The 8464-nt window shown below is 34.8% G+C and overlaps 1 long non-coding RNA gene across 1 annotated transcript; it reads right to left on the bottom strand.

The window, feature by feature from the left end:
* Positions 1-5416: 5416 nt before the first annotated feature.
* LOC114581260 lies at positions 5417-7293 on the bottom strand. The gene is made up of 2 exons (XR_003703143.1): positions 6980-7293; positions 5417-5938 (listed from the first exon to the last, which is right to left on the bottom strand). It is a non-coding gene; the product is annotated as an uncharacterized LOC114581260 (long non-coding RNA).
* Positions 7294-8464: the final 1171 nt, after the last annotated feature.

The following is an 8464-nucleotide window of genomic DNA, read 5'->3' as shown; positions in this document are numbered from 1 at the left end:
TATATGCAGCAATGAGTTTTTGCTAGCAATGTCTTTGAAAATTCTGTGACTTGGATGGCCAAGCCTATTATGCCATGTTTGTACCGTTACAGTGGATGCCACGAATGCTTCAGCGTTGGAGCCATTCTTTTTGAGTGGTATCCTGTACAGATCGTGCTTACAGGGTCCTCGAAGTAGTATTTGATTGGTCAGTGAATCCTTAAACACAAAACCATTAGAATCAAATATAATACAGATATGACTATCTTTAACTAAGTTAGAAATTGATAAAAGATTGTGCGACAGAGACGGCACATAAAGAATTTATTCTAGACGAAGCTTACTGGACGGGGTTGGTAGTATTCCCGAACCCGCATGGGCAATGGGAAGTGTTCTGCCGTCCCCTATTGTGATGTTGTCGGTTCCCCTGTATTCTTGACTGTGATCAAGATTTTCTTGAGTTTGTGTAATGTGTGTTGAAGCACCCGAGTCGAGGTACCAGTCTGTGATGGATGAGTCCCCCGAGGCGATCAGCGTATTGGTTTGTTTTGACGAAGGCCCCGTTGGTACGTAGTTTGGATTCAAGCGATGCCAACATACATCCGCAGAGTGTCCTTTCTTTTTGCAAATTTGGCAGACTAAATTTGAATTGTTGTTTTTCCTTCCTTATTGATTCCCAGAATTACTTTGATTTCCTCTGCCCTGTTTAGTACGTCCATGATTCATGTATAGCGCCGCATTGTGATCTGGTTGATTTGTTGCTCGGAGCACATCCGTTTGGATGTGAATTTCCTCACTTATGAGAAGTGCATATACATTGTCGAGTGGCAACAGATTTTGCATAGTCCGTATGGACGTTTTAAACGAGTTGTATGCCGGTGGAAGGCCATTTAGTATATGATGAAGAATGTCCTCTGTGTCAATCGTTTCCCCAGCGTAAGCAATTTGATCGACGAGCTTCTATATCTTGGTGAGATATTGAGTCATAGACATCGTCTTCATGGAGATGTTTTGTAGTTCATTCCTAAGTTGAATCACTTTGGACCGGTTTGTCGATTGAAACCGAGTTCGGAGCGTTTGCCATATTTATCCGGTGGATTCCAGATGAACCACATACGACAAGATTTGCTGAGATGTTGTAGCACAGATGGCTGCGGCCAAGTTCTGGTCTGTAACCCGCTATCTTTGTCGCATCAGGTTCGGATCATTGTTTTCTTGTTCTTAATCGGACATGACCTATGCTGTGGACGCCGATTGATCAAGAAATTGTTCAAAGCCATTGTCCTTGAGCAGCTTGATGATTTGATTACTCCATATTGGGTAGTTATCGGCCGAAAGAGGATGAGGAATGATAGATTTGAGGTTTGCAACCACAAATTTGAGCGAAGGATCAATTTGCCTCTTTACCTGGGATTCCGTTGGAGCCGTCCCGGCGTTTGAGGCTATGGATGCCGAGCTTTCCATAGATAACAAGACGCAAAAAAAAATTCCCTAGAAAACGAGCTGCTCTGATACCATGAAGAGATCTAAGAATCAATTCTGAGTGGTTTCCATGAACAAGATAAGATACAGACAAAGAAGAAACCGTGAGCTTGAGGAAATGGAAATAGATCTTATTATATTATTACCCTGTTCTACACCTATACATCAGTATATATAATATATATTTGGCTAGCTTTACACGTGTCCCTATACTATAGGACTACAAGAATGAATATCTTTGTTCGGTTGTTCTAATACTAACAAGTGATGTTTGTTATGGGTGATTTAGAATCTATATGAGTTTTGAAAAAAAAGAATATATCAGAGAAAACTAATAGAGAAGTGTTTAAGATGCTTACAATCTCAATGAGACAAATTTCAAAAGTAAATGCTATATATATATAGATAGATCACTAAAAATTTACTTGTTCAAGCTAAACTTTGTGACTTTTTATTTTTTGTTTTTATTGCTGCTAGACAGCAGCTGAATACCTCAACAAAATAAGGCATTTGTATCATATTATCTTTGGAGCAGTTGTAACTTCTCTTTAGAGATCCTTGAAGTTCTTGGCGCTCCGTTTAAAGCTCATCTAAAGTTCTTTGCTGACCCACCTTTTCCTTAGAATTGATGCTCGGGTTCTTTAATGCTGAAGTAATTCCCTTCTCAGTAGCAGGCTGCTTTGTTCATTGTTCATTCCATTTTTGTTTTACTCATCTTATACTTGCTTTGCATGAACTCACCAGCTAGGACCACATTGTATGTGAAACAACAACAAATATGAAAAGTTGGTTATTGCTTATGTTCCTTCTTTTCATGAAATGCTTGAATAGACTTCTAAGGTAAGCCATCTGCAGAATCCTTAAAATCCTCATTTCTCTCACTGCTTGTAACAGCTTAAGGTTTCATTATTCTTTTGAGTCAAAGTTATGCTTGTCGCTCATACCAATTTTTAACCACCCGCTTTCATAATCACATCTTTTGCCAATGCTATTACTTTCTTTGAGCATGATTTCCTTCACAATCTTCCTTTAAAACACCTGCTTTCGAATAATCTATAACAATTCTTGGTCTTGTCTATCGCATTCATTCTTTGACATCATTTAATTGTGGGTCTCTCTTCTTTTGCTTCCCAATGCATGCCTGAGCTTTCTATGCGTGAAATTATATTTGCCATGTCAAGCTTGTAAACATCCTTTGAACCATTCCAACCGTTTGTCTTTTTTAGCGTGACTACTGACTAGCTAGCTATCTCAGGGGCAACAGTTGGTTTGCTGAAAAAAAAAAAAAAAGTTTAGGTAGAATTGTAGAAATAATATATTGAAAATAATAGCGTATATGGGATGTATTACATTTTGTTTGGTTAAATGTAAAATAAACTTTAGAGTTGTGTTTGACTTGAAGTAAAATGAATTTAGTGTTTAGCGGTTTTTTATTGTTTGATGGTGGAAGGTAGCAGGTGGAAGCTATGGGTGTCCGCAAATTGGTGTGATGCTTTATATTTAAAATTTGCCCAAATCATATAAATTTTAAATATATTGAAAATGAATTGAATGGGAAATTTTAAATACATCACTAAAATATTTTGTTTTTCTTTCATCAACCAAATAAATAATTTTTAAGTTTTATGCATTGAATTTCTTTTTGAGCAAAACAGAAAGTCCTTTAGGCATCATCAATATTCCATAGCTTTAATAGATTACAACAACAACAACAGCAACAACATAAAGCCTTTATCCCACTTTGGGTTCGGCTACATAAATCTTTTTTTTCTATTGTGTCATTTTATATGTTAAATTTTCTTTGAAATCTAATAAAGAAAGGTCATTTTAATATTTTCTAATTAATTCTTTTTAATTGATTGTTAAAAGTTGAGATCTCATGTTTGATCCGATTCATTAGCAACTGGGGGTATTTAGTTTGCTACGAAAGGTGCAAAGTGAATCAATTGTATGAAAAATAGCTTCTAAATGATGATGTATTGCATTTTTTTCATCAGTCACCCTTTATTGTATTTTCTTAAAAATTTATCCATGAAATATTTTCTACTTTTAGTTTGCATGGATTTTGATTATTTTAAAATTGAAAAAAATAATCAGGTTTGTTATGTGGTAACTCACGTCTTTTTAGAGATTGCGGTTTTAAATATTTTCAATCCATGTCACAAAGTAATCATTTTGCATAGATTTACAAAACTTTTTTTTCAAATAAAAAAAATTTAAATGTGAAATATTATATTATGTGGCCCATCATGGTGCCATTCTTATCCTGAAATTTAGCTCTGATGGAGAGTACTTAGCAATTGGGGGTGAAGATAGATTTGTGAGAGTATGGAAGGTGGACTATCAATGGACCAATGCAAATGATATTCCTGTTGATGACTTTTCTTGTATTTATTTTAGTATGAACAAAAATTCGGAACTTTTACCTCTCTATATTGATAAGAAAAGTTTGATCAATTCTAAGAGTAAGCGAAGAATGTCAAATTCAGCTTGTGTTATTATTCCTCAAGATATTTTGAAATATCAGAGAAATTTTTATAAGAATTCCAGTCATAATGGGCATGGTCTAAAGATTTGGTAAGTATAAACTTGAAAACATTCTCCAAACTTAATGCATTCTTACCATTAAATATTTATGTAAGGTAATTTATATTTAATAACTTCCATTTTATATAGTTGTTTCTGAATGATTGTTTTTTGTAGGATTTACTATCATCTTATTTTGATAAAGCTATTCGTCTGTGGAAATTGGGGTGTGATAGATCTGTTAGATTCTTTTCTCACAATAATTATGGTTTATGCATATGTGTATTGTTAGCTAATTTATTTCTTACCTATTTTTTAATCATATATAATAGAGATATACTTATTTGTTTTGATGACATTATGCGGTGACCTCAATTCAGTTTAATTCGATGAACAAGAGAGAGCTCATTAGCAGCTCTAGGAAAATTTTACATATTGCAAGTGTAGTTGTTGGCTCCATGATGTGTGATTGCAGCTTTTATGATGCATAAGGTGCATTAGAATTGTTCTTGCTTTTTGAAGTGCTTCTTTTTCCATCTTCTTGATAGAAATTTATAGATTTCATGCTATTATATATTTAAAAATACATATATTATCATTAGACTATTGTTTGTTTGTTAATTGTGATTGAACTATTATAGTAGAGTTTATTGTTTATGCCATGAGACATAAAATGATAGCCTAGTTTACAACAACCATCAAGATACATGTCCATTGCATACGAGCTTGCAATTACTTTCATAAAGACACGCACAGAGCTAAGGTCAAATCATCCACTCATTCCCTTGACAAATTTTCTGCTAAGAAGTACATAATTTTCTCTCACAAATATTAATAAAAAATTAAGGGTGTGTTTGGGACGGCTGCAGCTGTCAGTAAAGCAGGTTGTAAAATTATTGTACAGAAAGTTGCTTTTTGAAGTTGCTATATAGAAAACAATATTTTTTCTTTGGGTAGTATAACTGTAAAACTGTTTTGCTGCAGCTGTATAAGAACAATTTACATTACTACCCTCATTTAAAAAAAATTTAACTATATAAATTCAAAAAAAATTCTCTTCCAGCTTTGCTGCCGTTGTATTATCTTGTGCAGCAACTTCATCCCGTTATAGATCACCCATATGAGCATAATGGCTATCAACAATTGATCCAGAGATCAAAAGTTGCGGATAACAGAGCAAATTGAAAAATAAAACAAAGCAGTTTTATATATTATCAATGCCTTTGGGAGCAAATTATAGAGCAAATTAAAGAATAGATTATATGGCAGATTACAACAGTAACAAATTATGTTTAACAAAATATAAAAACTTCTTTTGCATTAAAATTGTATGTAAACAAAACATAAAAACAACTTCTTATGCATTGACATAGTTCATCTTTTTTTTTTTCACATCAAATTCAATATATATCAAACAAATTTTGAAAAATTGATTCTAAAAAAATTTTAAAGAACTTCAGCATGAACATTACAATGTTCCTTGATAAAAACCTTCAGTTGCGTAAGCCCAGAAATGCTATCACGAAGCGAAATATTCTATCTTAAGCATCATAAATACCACATCTTCACAGAAGTCAGCATTACATCTCAGATTTCTTTGCTTACCTTGCAAGAGAGTGCATAACTGAATCTAAGACGATAATTGGTTACCTTGGACAGAGCGGTTGCCCGCAGAAGTCTGCATTACATCTCAGATTTCTTTGCTTACCACATCTTCACAGAAGTCAGCATTACATTTATTTTTTAGCTGCACTTGATCATACTCTCTTCCAGTTTTCTCACTAAAATTCTTCATTAAATTCAACCAACCCTCTTTATTGAAGTGAGTTGTCCGTCGATTTTCAAATTCAATCTCTCTAATACATAAATCACAAAATATAATCTTCACATCTTGCTCACATGTTGCAGATGCTCCACCATCCTTTGGTTTATCCATTTAATTTCTTAATTGCTATATTATAAAATCAAGGTAAGGTTTGCAAAAAAGCATTTATATAGAAGTGTCTCATCAAAAAAAAAAAACTCCGTTTCTAAACTGGAAAGGAAAAAAAAATGCTGAAACAAATGATTTGGATGAAGTCCACAACCTTTGGAAGAGTATGATAATGCTTCTATAGGTTGGAATGTACCTAAGGAAGAGTGCTTGATATTTTTTGGTTAGAAAAGTTACTACAAGAGAAAGGAGATTGGGGGATTTCAGATTGACAAGCTTTCATTCAGTAGAAAGGGAATTACAAGCTCAAATCCATGCCTAAGCCCCATAACCAACGACTCCTTATATATGAGCATGATTAGATGGTGTGGGGTGCTGTTAACTTCCTCTTTATTGAGAAAACTTTTTCAAACGAATGAATGCTTCTGCTTCTTTCAAAAGGAAGCACTGCAATGCAAGCATTTCATGAGAATAGAAACCACCTTAAAACTACCAACCCAAGTCTCGACAATCTCATGTGACAGCCTCAGCCTAACATTTTGATCATAGAATGGTGACCACCTTACAAGCAAGAGATCTTTATCGGTATCAGATCAGTAACCACCAAAAAAGCAAAGAAAAGTAAAGCTTCGAGTAAGGAAACAAGAAAGAATCAGCAGTAATAAATGGTGATTCTTAAAACCGCAGCTGAAACATCAGAATATTAGGATAGTTGAAAACTGTCATAATAGTGTGAATTGTTTTATGGATGTACAAATATTTAAACCGCAGCTGAAACATAAGCTGTACATGTAGTGGTGGCCATCAGAGAAATTTCCGATGGAGATGCAGCTACAATCAATGCATATAAGATTCGCAGCAGATAAAAATTTCTTCATGTGATCAATTTGTTAATTCCGACATTCCAAAGAGTTAAGTTCAAAAATGGTTGGATTATTCTCGGCAATGGAAAGAACATCATATCGAAGAAGAAAGAAAATCAAAAAAGAAATTTATAATAGAGAAATGGTAGGCAATCGGAACCCTAAACCACGGTAGATTTGCTTAAGGAGCTTATACCTGAGCGGGCGAGTGACCTCCAATCAATTATGCGATGTAGCCTGGGTAGATTACCGCGAGGAGCGATGCAATAGCGGAGACGAGAATTGGAATCAAAGTGATGAGCGATCTCCGATAGCTGAGATGAGTGATCGTCAGATGATTCAGCATGGGAATGGGAGATTGCAGGGCCGCGATAGAGGAGATGATGAGAATCGTGAAAATGATTGAGGCGGAACACATATCCTCTTACGCAAATTGGGGGTATTTTTGTCATTTTATTATTCGAAACAACGGGAAGTTGTCGAACCGCGAGAGGCGTTCGTAGGTTGCAAAAAGCAATAGCGGGCCGCGAAAATTTTGCCAACTCCATTCTGCCGTAATGCCTCAAACGGTTTTTTATTGACTTTTTATAAAGCAAAGCAAGTAAAAAGCTATCTCAAACGCACCCTAAATTAGGAAACATATAATAATTCATGACACATATCAATAAAATGATATAACCATTCAGAAGCCAAAATTAACATGCATGCAACACCAAAATTGCTTTCATGAAAACAAGAGAAAGAAATGAAAACAACAACGTTTAGGTTAACCAAATCAATAATGTTTAGTTAGTGAAATAAAATCAAGAATACTTCAGAACAATGAAAACAAGAATTCTACGTGAAGAGAAAATTTGAATGCAAACTAACCAAATCTGAACATTACATGAAATCAATTAATGAATGCTGGCAAATACTACTAGCAAAATAGCGCATGATAATGGGGCAAAGCAAAAAAATTCTTGGCTGCATCTTAATTTAGCAATGAGAATTATGATAAGAAAAGGTGAACTAAAACTAATGAAATCAGTGATAAAATAAGCTATTCAGACCTCTAAATAATCCGCTGGCAAAATCAAAATGCTAAAAGAAAGAGAGTGTACGAGTGACCCTCTACAAGTTGCATAAATCTACACTAACAAAGAACTTCTACACCTCAAACGCAATTAAGAATGGAGACAGGTGATAGTGTGTGTTCAACAGAGGGAAAATCAAGGATTTGTAACACTATAAATGGTAAACGCCAACCAACCACCCTCTCCTCAACTTCAAGACTATCTTCTAGAACTTCTATCCGCTAAATTTCACGATGCAGGAAAAACCTTGATCAAGCATTCTTCCACAAGCTACTTTGCAGAGAAAACTGATAGGAAGTACTTGAGTTCACAAGTAATCCTATCAGATCTACTTGAGTTCGCAAGCAACCCTAATGCAAAATTGGTAAAAACAGCAAGAATACCCAAGATTGGAGATGAAACAACCAAGAAAATAATAGAACTTGATTAAATACTCAAAGCAAAATAAGCTAGAAGAAAAGATACAATTGATCCTCTATTCGAGAGGAGGATCGCCTCTCCCAAATCTCTAGACAAGAGTCTAGAGCCCAAAACGCCAAAGAGACTACAAGAAGACAATAACCAAAGCATGACTAGCCCTAACCCCTTCATGACCTTTAAATAGC

The sequence above is a fragment of the Dendrobium catenatum genome, unplaced genomic scaffold (assembly GCF_001605985.2).
Source record: "Dendrobium catenatum unplaced genomic scaffold, ASM160598v2 fragScaff_scaffold_1632, whole genome shotgun sequence".
In the NCBI taxonomy this organism is placed as follows: Eukaryota; Viridiplantae; Streptophyta; class Magnoliopsida; order Asparagales; family Orchidaceae; genus Dendrobium; species Dendrobium catenatum.
This window is presented reverse-complemented; position numbering and strand designations above follow the sequence as displayed.